The sequence below is a fragment of the Rutidosis leptorrhynchoides genome, chromosome 3, assembly GCF_046630445.1.
Source record: "Rutidosis leptorrhynchoides isolate AG116_Rl617_1_P2 chromosome 3, CSIRO_AGI_Rlap_v1, whole genome shotgun sequence".
Lineage (NCBI taxonomy): Eukaryota > Viridiplantae > Streptophyta > Magnoliopsida > Asterales > Asteraceae > Rutidosis > Rutidosis leptorrhynchoides.
The window spans coordinates 430,367,951-430,386,486 of NC_092335.1; positions in this window are offsets into that span (position 1 = coordinate 430,367,951).

The window sequence follows — 18,536 nt, forward strand, 5'->3', positions numbered from 1 at the left end:
ACGGTGTAGTAAGATTTCATATTAAAGGGAATATGCGACGTGAAAATGTTAAGTATGGTTACCAAGTGCTCAACCACTTAGAATATTTTTATTGAAATGTTTATATACGAAATCTTGTGGTCTATATATATATATATTGCTGCGCACTAAACCTATATCTCACCAACTTTATGTTGACGTTTTTAAACATGTTTATTCTCAGGTGATAATTAAAGCTTCCGCTGCATTATGTTGAATCTAAGCAGGATCATGCGTACTCATATTTGTGTCAAAAATAAAACTGCATATCCGAGGACGTGTGTTGTAAAATATGCTAGAAATCGTGTTGTTATTATCATTTGTAAAGTTTGTAAGTCGAAGATTATCATTAAACGATAATCATCTTTTTTTTATTGTCTAAAGCTTGTAACAAAAATAATGGTTTGGTTTGTAATGTATAATATATGCAGTTTTCCTTTTTAAAAATGTCGCATATAGAGGTCAATACCTCGCAATGAAATCATACGTTATCTAACACGTTCTTATGGTTAAGGACGGGTTATGACATGTGGTATCAGAGCGTTGGTCTTAGCGAACCAGGTCTGCATTAGTGTGTCTAACCGAGAAGCCGTTAGGATACATTAGTAAGTCTGGACTTTGACCGGGTCTAATTTAAAAAAAAAAACCATTGCTTATCACTGTTGGTTAAAATTTATATGTAAATATTATATAAGTACTAATGGGTTAGTTGTTGTGTGATAGATGTTGAGCTCAAAAATTGTTATCACAATCAACGACTCCGAATCAGAATCTTCAGATGGCGTTCCAGTCATTAACCTGTCCGATGACGAAAATGATATCCTTGGGGAAGACTCACAATTTCCGGATGAACCAACTATAGAGAACCCGGAAAGTGAACCCGAGGAGGAAAGTGAACCCGAGGAGGAAAGTGAACCCGAGGAGGAAAGTGAACCCGAGGAGGAAAGTGAACCCGAGGAAGAAATACAGGAAATTACAAAAGACGAGTTCGAACTAGGAAAGAAACGAAAGGCTAATGAATTAGAAAATCCAAATCCCGAGTTTAATGAGAATGATGTGGCACCAATTCCACTCAACACTACCACCCCTATCCCCGCTATTCCTATTCGTTCTGTCCCGGCATCCAGTTCTTCAGTCCCACAGCCAAAATATAGGCAGACAGTTAGGATAAGCGTTAAGCAAATCTTTGTGTCTAAACGTCCTAGAAAATAGATCAAACGATGCGCTGCTGTGTCAAACCATGGAACCGAATAATGTTTTGTATAATATTAATAGTGTGGTTTGCTTAATGTTCGATGTAAGATAAGCATATGTAAAATATTGAAGTATGAAATGCAATAATTTTCCATGGTTAAGTATTATTTAGATTGTAGTAATTGATTCTGTACTAAGCTATTAAGTATGAACATTAACGGGTAGGTACTACCCAAGATATAATTATAAAACGCTAATAAGAAGAAAAGGCTTTTATAATAATACCTAGTTCATATTATTAATAAGCTATAATGTACTATAAATACACACTACATCTATAATAATCCATGTGAATAATTATTTTCTTTCATTAGGAAATGGCGCGATTGAATCGAATGACGGAACAAGAACTCGAGGAACTCATCAACCAGCGAGTGAACGACAGAATGTTATGGGTTGAGGCTGCAAGAGCTGCTGCAGTTAATCCAAATCCTCGTGTAGGATGCTCCTACAAGACGTTCCAAGCTTGCAAGCCATCATCATTCAGTGGAACGGAAGGACCTATCGGTTTAACCCGATGGATAGAAAAGATGGAGACGGTGTTCAAAATCAGCGGTTGTGATGAAAAAGACATGACCAAGTTTGCATCGTGCACTTTACAAGATAGTGCACTCACATGGTGGAAGAATTATGTGAAGGCGGTAGGAGGAGATGTAGCTTATGATACTCCATGGGAAGAATTCAAAGCAATGATAATCACCGAGTATTGTCCAAGGAATGAGGTTATTAAGTTAGAAGATGAGTTACGAAGTTTGAAGGTGGTTGGTACTGAAATCACCAACTACAACCAGCGATTCATGGAATTAGTTTTGCTATGTCCTGAATTGGTTCCAACCGAAGAACGGAAGATTGAAATGTACAAAGCTGGTTTGCCCAAAAAGGTCAAGGCAAATGTTACAGCATCGAAACCTAAGACAATTCATGAAGCTATAACCATGGCAAACGAGCTAATGGATCAGGTCATCATGGATAAGAAAGTATCCAATACTGATGTGAAGGTATCAGGTAACAAAAGAAAGTGGAATGGAAATTATGATCGAGGTAACCAACAACAATCTTTTAAGAAACAAGAAAACACGCAAGGTGCGGGTAGTGGTTTAAGCTTTGGTTATAAAGGACAAAATCCTTTATGCAACCGTTGCCACAAACATCACTTTGGTTACTGTAGTGTGTTATGCACCAAGTGTAATCGACAAGGTCATCTTGCGGAAGATTGTAAGGCTCTCGTTACAAATGGCAACAAGACTCCTGCCACCAACGCAAATAGAACTGCTTTGGCTAACATTACTTGTTTTGGGTGTGGAAAACAAGGTCATTATAAGAGCCAGTGCCCGAATCAGAATGGCGGACCTGCACGTGGAAGAGCGTTTGTTATTAATGCTAGAGAGGCACGAGAAGACCCGGAACTTGTTACGGGTACGTTTACCATTAATAACTTATCAGCATCTATTTTATTTGATACTGGCGCCGATAGAAGTTACGTGTGTATAAATTTTTACACTAAATTGAATTGTTCATCATTACCTCTAGATGCTAAGTACTTGATTGAGTTAGCTAATGGTAAGCTAATTAAAGCCGATAAAATTTGTCGTGATTGTGAAATAAATCTAGCTGGAGAAACGTTTAAAATCGACTTAATACCCGTAGAATTAGGAGGTTTTGATGTAATAGTCGGCATGGACTGGATGTCCAAAATAGGAGCGGAAGTTGTTTGTGCCAAGAAGGCAATTCGTATTCCTGGTAAGGATAAAATGCCAGTGATGATTTATGGAGAGAAGGATAATTCAAAGCTAAAACTCATTAGCTGTTTGAAAGCCAAGAAGTGTTTAGAAAAGGGATGTTACGCTATTTTAGCACATGTTAATAAAGTCGAAAAGAAAGAAAAGTGCATCAACGACGTGCCTGTGGCAAGAGATTTTCCTGAAGTTTTTCCGGAAGAATTGCCGGGATTACCTCCATTTAGATCGGTAGAATTTCAAATAGATTTAGTACCAGGAGCTGCACCAGTGGCTCGTGCTCCATATAGACTTGCACCGTCCGAGTTAAAAGAACTTCAAAGTCAGTTAAAAGAATTACTGGACCGTGGATTCATACGACCGAGTACTTCACCGTGGGGAGCTCCAATTTTGTTTGTTAAGAAGAAAGATGGATCTTTTAGGATGTGTATAGACTATCGTGAATTAAATAAGTTAACTATCAAGAATCGGTATCCACTACCGAGAATTGATGACTTATTTGATCAATTGCAAGGATCATGTGTTTATTCAAAAATCGACTTAAGATCGGGCTATCATCAACTACGCGTCAAAGAAGAGGACATTCCGAAAACTGCTTTTCGGACACGTTATGGTCATTACGAATTTTTGGTTATGCCGTTTGGATTGACGAATGCGCCAGCTGTATTCATGGACCTCATGAATCGAGTTTGTAGTCCGTATTTAGATAAGTTTGTTATCGTTTTCATTGATGATATTCTTATCTATTCCAAGAGTGAGCAAGAGCATGAGCAGCATTTAAGGTTGATATTAGAGTTGTTGAGAAAAGAACAGCTATATGCTAAATTTTCTAAGTGTGCTTTCTGGTTGAAAGAAGTACAATTTCTTGGCCACGTTGTTAGTAGCAAAGGAATTCAGGTTGATCCAGCAAAAATTGAAGCCATTGAAAAATGGGAGACTCCTAAGACACCAATGCAGATACGCCAATTTTTGGGTTTAGCCGGTTATTATAGAAGGTTTATTCAAGATTTTTCTCGAATAGCTAAGCCGTTGACAGCATTAACGCAAAAAGGGAAGAAATACGAATGGACCTCGGAGCAGGAGAACGCATTTCAAATACTGAAGAAGAAGTTAACTACGGCACCTATATTATCGTTACCAGAAGGGAACGATGATTTCGAAATATATTGTGACGCTTCGCGACAAGGTTTTGGTTGTGTTCTTATGCAACGGAAGAAAGTTATTGCATTCGCATCCCGACAATTGAAGATTCACGAGCGAAATTATACGACGCATGATCTAGAATTAGGAGCAGTCGTGTTTGCATTGAAGATGTGGAGACACTACTTGTATGGGGTTAAATTCACTGTGTTTACTGATCATAAAAGCCTTCAACATATTTTCGATCAAAAACAGCTGAACATGAGGCAACGTAGGTGGGTCGAGCTGATAAACGACTATGATTGTGAAATTCGTTATCATCCCGGGAAGGCGAACGTGGTGGCCGATGCTCTAAGCAGAAAGGAACGAGAACCAATTCGAGTACGAGCGATGAACATAAAAATTCGCATGAATCTCAACTCACAAATCAAAGAAGTTCAACGAGAAGCACTTACTAAAGAAAATATAGGAAATGAAATAATGAAGAAGTATGAGAAGCAACTCGTTATGCGGGAAGATGGAATTCGATATTTTGCAAATCGTATTTGGGTACCGAAGTTGGGTGGATTAAGGAAGTTGATATTGAACGAGGCACATAAGACAAGATATTCGATACATCCTGGAGTTGGAAAGATGTACCAAGATCTTAAGACGCATTATTGGTGGCCTAATTTGAAGACAGACGTTGCAACATATGTTGGGGAATGTTTAACTTGTTCCAAAGTCAAAGCAGAACACCAAAAGCCGTCAGGGTTACTTCAACAACCAGAAATCCCAGAATGGAAATGGGATGGTATTACCATGGATTTCATCACGAAGTTACCAAAGACTGCCTGGGGATACGACACCATTTGGGTAATTGTTGATCGTCTTACCAAATCTGCACATTTCTTGCCTATAAAGGAAACAGATAGAATGGAGAAATTATTACGATTATATATAAAGGAAATAGTTTCAAGGCATGGAATACCTATTTCCATTATATCCGATCGTGATAGTAGATTTACCTCAAAATTCTGGCAATCACTACAGGAGGCACTAGGAACTCGGTTGGATATGAGTACCGCATATCATCCACAAACCGATGGACAGAGTGAGAGAACGATTCAGACTCTCGAAGACATGCTCAGGGCATGTGTGATCGATTTTGGAAACGGATGGGATAAATATCTACCGTTAGCAGAATTCTCGTATAATAATAGTTATCATGCGAGCATTGGAGCTGCGCCATTCGAAGCATTGTACGGAAGGAAGTGTAGATCTCCTATCTGTTGGAATGAAGTAGGAGATCGACATTTAACTGGTCCCGAGATCATACATGAAACGACTGAGAAGATAGTGCAAATCAAGGAGAGATTGAAAACAGCCCGTAGTCGCCAAAAGAGCTACGCCGATGTTCGAAGGAAACCATTAGAGTTTCAGGTCGGGGACATGGTTATGCTAAAGGTGTCACCTTGGAAAGGTGTAATACGTTTCGGCAAAAGGGGTAAACTGAACCCAAGATACGTAGGCCCGTTTAAGATCATCGAACGCATTGGACCGGTAGCTTATCGACTCGAGTTACCACAACAACTCGCCGGAGTACATAATACCTTTCACGTCTCAAACCTTAAGAAGTGTCTTGCAAAGGAAGACCTCACCATTCCTCTTGAAGAAATCCATGTCGACGAGAAACTACAATTCGTCGAAGAACCAATCGAAATCATGGACCGTGAAGTTAAACAGCTCAAACAGAGTAATATACCGATTGTTAAGGTTCGTTGGAATGCTAGAAGAGGTCCCGAGTTTACTTGGGAACGCGAGGATCAGATGAAACGAAAGTATCCGCACTTGTTTCTCAATAACGCAAAATAGGTACAATTTTAAAATTTCGGGACGAAATTTATTTAACGGGGAGGTAATGTAACGACCCGCACTTTTTCGATCGTTCTATACTTATAAGATTGATATTTACATAAATTAAACCTTACCAACATGATAAGTAATCCAAATTGTTGAGACTTATATTTCCGAAAAGAGTTTTATACAACGTTTGACCGTCTAGTTTGACCGATGATATCACGAACTATACAATATATGATAATTATACGTCTGTGTATATATATGTATATATACATATTTAACATGATTAAAGAATGATTTAATACCTCATTTTATATTAATAACAACAAGTTATATGTGTATTTTGAAACTACTAACTTAAGTTTTCAAAACGATAACAATACGTAACGTTATTTGACATATATACTTAAGACTTATAATGTTATACATATATTGTATAAGTAATGTATTTAATTACTTTTAAAGAACTTAAATACATAAAACCATATAAGTGTATTCACAAAAGATAGCTATATTTGAATCCTCATTTCATTTTTCACAAAATTTCTATACGTATACCTAGAGTATTTGTACTCGTATCATACCTAGCTCCTATACGTATTTACTAATAGTAAATACACATCAAAATCACCACCTAACCAGCCATTATTCATGCCCTTAGAGCTAGGTAATTACTTTTGTATGATTGCAAGACTAATTAGCAAGATTACAAACTAAAATTTGTCCATGTATGCCCATGAAACACGTTTTTATGGTGTATATATGTATCATCATTTTAGTTCATTTTTACTTCCATTCTCTAGCTAAAAACACACACACATTCAAGAGTCTTAAACTCCATAACAATTCAGCAACTTACCTTGAAGATCTAGCTTCAAAAACCATACTAAAACACCATAAGAAAACCATACAAAAACACTTCAAGAAAACCCTCCAAGAACACCAACTTACTTCCAATCTTTCATCCACTTCTATCACCCTTTTGATTCTAGCTTCTTACTCCTCTTTTACAGCAAACTTATCCAAGGAACTTGAGGTAGAATCTATGTTCATAATCTTATTCAATTCATATATATATAGCTATCTTATTTTGTGGTACAAAAGTTTAACAACAAGAACATAGTTTGAATGTTTTCAAACTTGTTTGCAAACTAAATAGATCCTTCTAACTTAACTTTTAAAATACTTCAAGACCTGTAATATAACTTATGTATATACTAATTTAACAAGGTAAAACTTGGTTTTTCAAAGTATAAGTATTTTTAGAAAAATGGTCATTAAATGATTTTGTTGTAACAAAAATGTTTAACTTCATATGTTTCACTAATGTTTCACTTATGCCGTATGATTTTGAATACAAACCAAGGTATTTACAGTTCATAGTCTTAAAGAAGAACTCGATCCAAGAAGATGGCAATTTGAATCAACGAAAACGGATTTGTAACGAAGAAACTATGACCGAAACAAAATTGGTTATCCTAGATCATTTCAACTACGGGATCAATTGGAAAAAAATGATATAAATCACATATTTCTAAGATAACATGATATTTTATATATATGTACTTATAATTCAATTTTATATGGTTCAGGATCACCCGTAAACAATACGAGAAGATTAATCATAAGATCCCATGTTTGTACGCAACACGTCATTTGACAACACCGGTACTTTATGTACGCAACACGTCATTTGACAACACCGGTACCATGGGTCAAGATTAATCTCGACCAACACATATACGATGGGGTTTTATTGATTTCGTTGGGGGTTTTATTTATTTCATTGCGGGTATATTAAACATCTAAAAATGAACCATTAAAATTGAATTACTAACATCGGACTGCTAACTACGGACTAAGGAATTATTCAAAGTATTAAAAGTATAACAAGTATATATTTATAACGTTTGTTTAAAAATGAAAACATATTGATATATTATATATGGATAGGTTCGTGATATCAACCGGAAGACCGAGTCAAAATATATATATCATCAAGACAAGAGTGAGTATATAGTCCCACTTTTAAACTCTAAATATTTCGGGATGAGAATACATGTATTTTATGTTTTACGTTATGGACACAAGTAACTGAAAAATATATTCTACGTTGAGTTGTACCACTGGCATACTTCCCTGTAGCTTGGTAACTAATATTTACAGCGGTATTGTAAACGCGAATCCTGTTGATAGATCTATCGGGCCTGACAACCCCAACCGGACTGGACGACCAGTATTCAACGGTTGCACAGTACTTCGTTTTGTAACTACACTTGGTACGGTGTAGTAAGATTTCATATTAAAGGGAATATGCGACGTGAAAATGTTAAGTATGGTTACCAAGTGCTCAACCACTTAGAATATTTTTATTGAAATGTTTATATACGAAATCTTGTGGTCTATATATATATATATTGCTGCGCACTAAACCTATATCTCACCAACTTTATGTTGAAACATGTTTATTCTCAGGTGATAATTAAAGCTTCCGCTGCATTATGTTGAATCTAAGCAGGATCATGCGTACTCATATTTGTGTCAAAAATAAAACTGCATATCCGAGGACGTGTGTTGTAAAATATGCTAGAAATCGTGTTGTTATTATCATTTGTAAAGTTTGTAAGTCGAAGATTATCGTTAAACGATAATCATCTTTTTTTTATTGTCTAAAGCTTGTAACAAAAATAATGGTTTGGTTTGTAATGTATAATATATGCAGTTTTCCTTTTTAAAAATGTCGCATATAGAGGTCAATACCTCGCAATGAAATCATACGTTATCTAACACGTTCTTATGGTTAAGGACGGGTTATGACATGGATGCCAAACCAAAATCCGCAATCGCCTATGGAATGTACCTATTCCATTTATCACAAATACAATAACACAATTAGGGTGGATTTACAAATCAACCCAAATTGACAACTAGTGCAATTTTGACCCAAATGCACTTCCAAGTACAAACCGCACCCTTATTAACCAATAATCACTAACGCAAGTGAGAATGGTCCTAATACGCCAATTAGACCCAATCATAGGTGTTAAACACCTATCTTGCCCAAAATGACACTTAAACCCTAATTTTGACCCATAAGGAGTCAACATCGCACCATTAGCAAGTTTTGATACCAAAACATATTTAACTCGGTTCTATGCTTCAATTTAATCCATTTTAAGTTTATAAACCTTATTAAATCGACAATTGAGTCATAATCATCAACAAACCCTAATTTTGACTCTAGTCAAAATTAGTCAACCACAAAAACCCTAATGGTCTCCAAACATCAATAATCACTAATACTAGTGATTATACACCATTTGCAAGTCTTAAACATGGTTAAATCATTAACCAACTCAAAACCCGCCAAATATCAAAATAGCAAGTTTCCATAAACCCTCTTCATCAACTAAATGAGTTTTACAACTAACAATCTCAAACCCTAACATTGAATCTCAAATCAAACAATGAAATTCGGAGTTTGAACTTACCAATACCGCCAAAATGATGCCGTTGATGAGATGAACAACTTTAATACATGAGGTTTGACCCGAAACACTCTTCTTCTTCTCCAATTGGAGCTCTCTCTCTAAATCTCTCCTCTCTCTCTAGGGTTTGAAGATGAGAGTGTTGATGAGTGAAAAGAGGTGAAATGTGATCCACAATGATCAATGGATCAGTTTTGATGACCCCAAATCGACCCCAAGTGAAAAGACCAAAGTACCCCTCATTTAAACCTTTTAAAAATGCTGAAAATTGCATCAGACGCAATCGGAGTGCCGCTCCATAAGGTGGAGCGCCGCTCCAACCTTCAGGTCAGTTTTCAGTAACTTGTTTTGGCCATAACTTTTTGACCGTAGCTCCGTTTTTGATGAATCAAATATCGTTGGAAACGTAATAAGATTTTCTTTCCAATGGTAAGGCTTTGAAACGTCAACACAAACTTTATTTGGGGTTGAAAAGATACGTACACACCTTGTCACTTCAGACAACGTCCAGTTTCCTTCGACGTTCGAGCAAGCAACACGTACATGCTGCGTACACTTCATACACGCATCGTACACCATAAATACATTATGTACAATAAATATTTGGGTCTTACAAGAGGCCCATAAAAGCATGAGGGATCTAGTATGCTGCAGGTTGGGTCAGCTTATCCCGTGATCGAAAAATAATTAGTACAGAATAGGTATTATACATATTATTATATTATACATATATCTAAAAGACATAGGGTAAATGAATAGTACTCAGGGGTACTTTAAACTTTTCGCATTTTTTTTTCAAATTGAACAACAAAACCCCCACACTTTATCCAAAAAATCAAACCAACCCCCAAACAGGGGGATACAGTGTCAAATACCCATTCTCATAAAAAATCTTAAACAAACTCCATCCAAATATTCAACGGGCCATATCTTCGCGCTCGCAACGAGTTAAATTTTTCCGCCACCATCGTTAAACTCGAAATAATTTTAGGAACACAATGTCACTAGCTATACGCAAAACAGATGCTTTTTAAAAAACGCTAAATATTTGGGGTACTTTTAATACATGTTAATTCTCCGTTAAATTTTTAAAAGTCAACAATTCCAAAGCGAAACGCGGAGATGCACATATATTGTTAATTTAAAATAATATTTAAATCTTTCACGGGTTATACCTTTTAGTTCGACTCGAGTTGCGCTTCAACGACATCATCGTTAACCACAAAATGATTTTACAAACTAAACGCAATAAAATACATTGAAAATCGAACCCCGCCGCGAAGCGAGGGCTCGAACACTAGTTACATTACATTTGAGCAAATTTTTTCACTATTCATCAACAGTAAGGTCATTTTTATCATTTCCGATAAAATATATTTATCCCTACATACAACGTCCTTCTAAACCCTTCTACACACTCCAGTTCCATTCTCCAGATCTTTCACCCAACCACATTCTCCATCTAAACTCTCACTCACCTCCAGAACCCCCAAAGACTTTCATACGTGAGGTCACCGCTGCTACCATCTCTTCCTCCACCGCTGACGCTGCTGTTACCACCGGCACCATCCACTATCATCCGCCACACTTTTCCCCATCGGCTCCTGTTTGTCTGAAATTGATAAGGTAAGATTGTTTGTTTCACTTTCATTTAGAGATTTATTATTGGCTTTGATTTCAAAAACCTAAATCGTATTATTATTAGGGTTTCCCTTTGTTTAAAACAGTAAAAAAAATTACATGAATGAAATTCGTATATATGTCTTCAAACTCACTAATTTTAGTGATTATTTTTTTGTAGTTTACAATTGGTTTGTGACGAAAACAAACTCACCGTCACCATTTAGGCACGTCAAATCGCAGCTATAAATGAAAGTAAGCGTAACTGATTGCGAGGTGTTTTTTTACGCTGAAGCACGATTGTGGTTATTTTTTTAATTTATCAAAGCAATTGTGTAACTCTTGGCAACATATAATAACTTGACTTATTGATAAAAATGGTTACCGATATTGGTATTAAAACCCTCTTTCTTTTATTCTAGGTTTCTGCTGTTTGTTATCTTCGTTAGCGTTTCAACAATTGTGTTTTTGTTAGCGCTCTTTGTAGAATATTGTGGGTTTTTATTAAACGTTATTGTCTTTAGATTTTCAGGGGGTGTTGCGGTTTGCTGTTGTTGCTTACTTCTTTACCTGTCATTACGACGTTGTCCAGTAAGTTTGTTTTTTTGTAACCAACAATCAGATACTGTTTCTTCCATTTTGTAAGTAATTATTTTCTAATTTGTAATCAATGATCAGCTGCTATTTGTTTGATTGGTATGAGCTGTACCAACGTTTTGGTTAAAATTCAAAATATGCCTGTTTATTTTGGTAGAGCTTATTTGTTACGACATTAACAATGTGAAATTTAGTTTAATATTTTTGACAACATACACAAATGACCAAGATACGACAAAAAAGAGATGTCTCAAGAATTTAACTGTTGGAGATGATAGTTGTTTGATCACATTTTTAGGGAAGAGTGTTTGAAATCAGAATTTGGGTGTGTCGGTTCTGTTATGCTTGGTGATTCTTAAGAACATGGTTCTTCGTCAATTGGATCATCAAATGTCGTATGTATGTTCCCATAGTTATTTAAAGTTTATTCCTTTGATGTTAGGCTGTTTATATTGTTACTCTAAAATGATAGTTCTCTTATTCGATTTGCAGCAGATAACCTTTTAAGACTGTAAAACGGACGCTTTCTACAAGACTTATAACTGAATGTGTTTTTACGATTATCATTTCATTTGTTTTGTATGCATCTTTTTTACAAATATGTTTCACTTTATGTTTAAATTTTCCTGGATGTTTTTGGTTGTTCAGGGGTTTCAGATTTTTCTGACCATTAAGGTGTCGACACACATGTTGTCAGATTCGTTTTTGCCGAATTACCAGACCCGAATACATAACTGATGGTTCTAAAGTCGTATCAGAAACGATAATGCACAAGCCGTGTGATCTAATTAATAGAAGTGCTCCGTATAATAATCGTATATGCAGAAATATGAGCACTTCTGCAGATAACAGGTTTGTTGCTTGATTTTGCAATAGGTAAGCAAGTTTTTCTTTCCCGCCTGTAATGTATACATTTGAAATATTTCAATTGACAAAGGCGGTAGGTGTGTAACTTCTTCGATTTTTGGGGGTTCTAATACTATGGTGCCGAGAGTTGTCGATTTCATTGTATTTAGATTGTTAACTTTTATTTCGTGTTCGTACTGTTGTTACTATGTGCTTATTCCATTTCCGATTGGACTATGCATGTATGATCTATATGTAGTTGCTATATTTTGTGGTACAGTTTTTAGTTCCTAAATACGAGTGCGTCTTTAGAGGATACAACTAATTGCCGGTTGCTAAAGGTTAGCTTCTTCATTTATTATTTGCTTTGCTTTTCCTTACTTTTAGTATTCGTATGATTATATGAAATTATTACTTCAATATAATAGTCTATGTTTTATGTTTCATTACTATCTAAACTTATTTTGAACTGATATATGTTGTGTAATATACATATGTTATCCCTTCTGGAAGATTAAAAAAATTGTATGAGGAGCTATCCCAGGTAATATGGTAGATTGATTTGATCCAATTAAAAAAATGTCTTGTGCAAATATTTCATCCCGATCTTACGATAAAAAATGAAATATCTTTTAGGTAATGTAGGTAAATAGGTAACAAGGGGAGAGGTGGGGGTTTTCTTACTTTGGTTCATAACTTTTTTGTGCAAGTATTACGAATCAACTTGGTGAAACATTTACCTTAATTACAAAAACAAAAACATGTGTTAATAGATCAAGGTTACTGTTTCCCTTTTCTGTTATCTATATACCATCTCGAATGTTTTAGCATGTTGTCGTCTAGACTAGCAGTATAGGCATAGGTCGTATATGTGAGACTTGATGGTTTACAACAACAAAACCCAATACCACATAAGTGGTGTATGGGGAGGTGTGATGTAGACAATCCTTCCCCTATCCGAGAATAAAGACAAGTTATTTCTCCACCCAGAGTCAAACACTCTCAAAAGTAGAGGAAGTCATCCCTCTCTGTATTCGACGGATAAAGAGATTGCTTCCGAGAGGACCTCTGGCCTTTAAGTAGGAAAAAGTTTTTAAAAAATTAAAAATATAAAATAAAAATAATTAGACGCCATGAAAATGGTAGAATCAAATTTTCACGGGTTTTAAATCTTGACTGAAATTTAATTTAGGCTCTAAGAGTCAGTCAAGTCGCCAATAAATTGATGATTGTTGTCGACTCAATAGAGCCGTAACTTGATGGTTTAATTTGTTGATTTTTTTTTCCTATAATTTGCACCGTTTTAGAGTCACACATGTGTTTTGTTGAATACCATGTTTCATTTTAATTTACGTTTAGTATACTCTTCTCATGTTAAATTTTACAACAACGTCTACTAATGTTCTTGGAAGTTATTTTTATGATGCATCAAGTAATACTTTTGTTTCAAGCACAATGTACACTGATGGTTTTGTAGCTTCCTTATCGAGTTCTAATCTTGGGAGGTACTCTTCTGATTTTGTTTCTTTTAACTTTGTGTACACATTATATTGTATTGTGTTAGTACGATTTTCTGTATAGCGGTTGTAAGGTACTAGTACAGAAAATTAGCTGCTCAGCGTGTGGCGTATACTATTGATTGTTGTTTACCCTCGAGAAATAATCTCTGCAGACCCGGAACACAGATATAAGATCTGTGGGGTGGCCTCAATCAATCTGTGGATCAATCTGTGATGATCCATCTAGCGTACTGCTGCTAAGCGGCTAATGTTGTTTTAGAGTGAGAAAGAACTGTGTGAGAGAGAAAGTGTTCTTCTCCCTGACTGAAGTTCAGATCAGAATGATGATGTGAAATGTGGTGACCCAGGGGGTTTATTTATAGGCGTAGAATGTCCGAAATTCACGAGATACACGTGTCAATCACTGAATGGTTCTGTTACGTGAAGTATCCGGAATGTCGGTAGCGTGTGCTGACGTGGCTGCGTGCCGTTCACGCGCTGAGCTAAAGGGCTTATGCATAGAAGCTGCCTGCAGGGCTTACGCTTGACGTTGGGCGGCCTGATAAACGCTGGGCAGCAAACTCTGAAAACTGCCAAATTTCATTATGTCTTGTGCTCTTTGATCGAGTTTTCTGTATGAAAATGATGTCGTTATGCGTGTATCCTATAGGATACACCATTAAGTCCCCCCAGTTTGATGTCTTTATTTTTGTAAAAAATAAAGTCATTAAACTAAAAAATAAGTAATGCCTTTTCCTCGGGAACAAGAATCTGCTGTAGCCGAACTTTTTCTGCTATGTCAGTTACTTTTTGATCATGACCTGCAGAAAGTACCTTTTTGAAATTTGAATTCCATTTTCAATTAAAGTTACTTCTCCCGCATTTTTGTACATCCGACACGTGGTAGCACATCAACCTTGCGATTAACCATCAATTGTTCATCTTCTGTTTGCTATTTAATACCCAATTTTTACTGTGTCATATTTACTTCAATCTGAATTTATTTCCTTCATCCACCTTAAACTTCTGTCACAAAATTCTTTTCTTAACTTCTCAATCAATGGCTATTTTTAATGTTAAAGATATTCCAAGTAGAATTTCTTCAATCTACCTCGATCGTGTCAGAGTTGCTTTTCCCAAATTTTTTGGTGCCGATGTTGTTCCAGGCCCACATGATCGTGCCTGTCACCCTCCTTCTAGAAAGGTTGCTATTTACGGCCGTACTTTATACTTTTCTCACCTTCGTATTCCTTTTACAAAATTTTACCTGGACGTTTGCTGTTTTTATGGTGTTAGCGTTGGATAATTTGAGCCTATGTCCATTCGTAAAATCATGCTGTTCGAGATGTATTGTATGGCTCGAGATATTACCCCTTCTGTTCGTCTTTTTTGTAATCTTGCAACCATAAAACGTTATGATAAAGGATGGTTTTGTCTTTTTCTGGATGGGTTTTTGCTTAATTCTGGTGAGACAAATGAGAATTGGCAGAGTACATTCTTCTTTATTAATAGCGAAGTTATCCCCAATGATTGCCTGCAAGCTAGCTATTGGCGTACGTCGCTTGATCCTCCCAAAGTTATTCATCCAAGGTTAACATCTGAGGAACGAAAAGTATTAAATGTGATTAAAAAAAGAGAAGATTCCCAATCGTCATTATCCAGAACATATGCTCTCTCTATGCTCCCTTAATGCTGAATGGGATGCAGAAACACGTGGCTGTGCCATTGTTATGGTGAAAAATAAAGGTATAATTTAATTACAATTTGGTTATCTATTGTTATTATCTGTATAATAATTACTGTATTCTTATGCTTTTTAGTGATTACTCCGCTCGCCGCTCTGCGTTACACCAGATTTAATGAACTGCAATTTAGATCTGAAAAATTGGTTGATCATACGCTCGAAAATAGTTTATGTGAAAATGAGCTTCAGGACGATGATGATGCTCCTTTAAATTTTGACGCCCTTAAACGATAACTTTTTTTTTTTTTTTTTTTTTTTAGATCCCACTATGGGATCCCATCATCCCACTATGGGATCAGGTTCCGATCAGATTTCTTGAAAATCACCTTTGATCCCATTCTGGGATCTTTTAATCCCATTCCAGGATTAGGCCCTGACATGGTAGTTTTCAACCAAATTAATACTTGTGACCCGTTTGACTATCAACGCATAACAACTCCGTTCCAACCTGTTTTAACAACATAACACATAAACAAACTTAATTTAAGCAGTTTCTTACATCGTCAAACGTTACGAAAATCCTTTAATCATGATGCAACGTTTTTACACATCTTAAATATAACATTTGGTCCCAAAACTTAAAAGAAACATAATTTTCAAATACAAAAGACTTGACGTTGATAAGCGGTATCATTAGAGCTAGATTCAAAATAGGGACTTGCACTACCACTTACTAAAACCCAAAGCTCCGCTATCCTCACATAGGCTCCTTACCTTCACGGTGTCCTTTCGTTCCTATAAAACATAAAACAACATGAGGGGTAAGCTTTTACGCTTAGTGAGTTATAGGCGAATAATAAAGCATACAATATTGGGCATAATCATTACATCACTTTGTCCTTCAACCAAATGGTTGCTTACTTACTTTCGGATCCGACCCATTACTTACCATAGACATAACTTACTAAGGCCAACCCTAGTAATTATGTCTAAACTAAACACAACCATAGACATATACATACGCCTAAGCTACCTTAATCACATTGCATTCATACATATGTACATAGACACCCAAAGTGTCTAAGCTAAACCATACCATAGGCAAGATTACTAAATAAGCTTATTAATCTTGCCTAAGCTATTCATCAACCATAGATACAATTATTAGGTGAACCTAATAATTCTATCTAAGCTATCCAACTAGTGCACTTAGTCGTTACTCTCTTGCACGGATGCAATCCGAGAACACTAAGCCACTCTTGACCCGCCCAATTTACCCCCTATAAACTCACCTTGATTAAACGAGGTTCCTTGATCACTTAAAGCTCCTATGCCTTGATTAGCACCTATACATGAGCTAATTTCATCAATAACATAATCTTAACCAAATCACAACTTTCAAAAGCTTTCAACACTTTCATACACTTACACACATAACATGTTTAACTTATCTTCTCCAATATAACAACATTGTCATACCAACATCATTTCCTTAATTACACAATTTCTCTAGTTCATCCCTTACAATTATGATTTGCAATTCTTTCAAATATATCATCAAACATCAAATGTGCATAAACCCATTTCTACTACTAGCAACCCTAAATCATCATTTATCCAAATTTCATTACTTACAACAATAACAACAATTCACATATAAACTTTCTCCTTTACAATTTTTAACTAAATCACATAAACATTTTCATTGAGGCATTTCATCAAACACCTAGTGTGCATGACTTGATTCTAAGCTATAATTTACATCAACTCCATCTTATTCACAACAAGCACTCAATTAGCAAGTTCATACATGAATTTACTTCCAATATCAATAACAAATTCGTTTTTAATCATGCAAGTGTGCACATTTTCAACATACAACAACTTTTGAGCTAGAGATTCATCTACAACACCCAATTTTAGTGATACTTAGTTATAAACATTCATACCTTGTCTTTAGGGATTCAAGAACCCTAATTGTGCACAATGGAGAAGAATTTGAAGAATTAAAACTTGCTAGGATGATTAGAGTACCATAGATTTCACAAATTTCCAATTGCATGTACTCAATTTCTTCAATTGAAGATTTCTTCTTCCTCTTGTTTGGGTCGGCACACACAAGCACACACACACTCTGCTTTTATTTTTTTAACAACTGATATCTATTTTCAGTATTTTTCATCTTTTATTAATTTAACTTTGCTCTATTTTCACTTTCTACCCTCCCCACCAAAACTCTAATAAGGGAGGTCCTTAATTCTAACTTTGCATCACTAGTCCCCTTTCAACTTAACTAACAAACTTTAAATATTATCCATTTATTTAATACAAAATCATACCAACAATATAAATATCCACAAAAAAAATTACATAAAATAATACCTTAAATAATTGGGATGTTACATAAATCGAGCAAATTCGAGGAAACGTCGTGCTGCTGGTAACCTCTCTTTTGAATCAATAGCAGAAGAAAACCTTTATTGCTTTTTCCATATGCCTAGCAATGGTGGCTATTATAATGTTGATCCTAATAAATATGCAATATTGAATTGTGAATCTTCTTTTCTGGATTGGAAAAACTTCTTGAATAACAACTGTTATTTTAATTCAGCCCTGGCAGCGAAAGAAGAAGCACAGAAGAAACTTGCTCTTCCGCCTCCCGCTCAGCGTAGCAGAATAGGGGAAAGCAGTTCACAAATAAGCATTCCCAACTTAGATACTACTGGCTTAACAACTCTCTTAGCTGGTCCTCCTGGTAATTATGAAGATTTTATGAAGTATCTTGAAACGATGCTGTCGCCTTCACTTATTA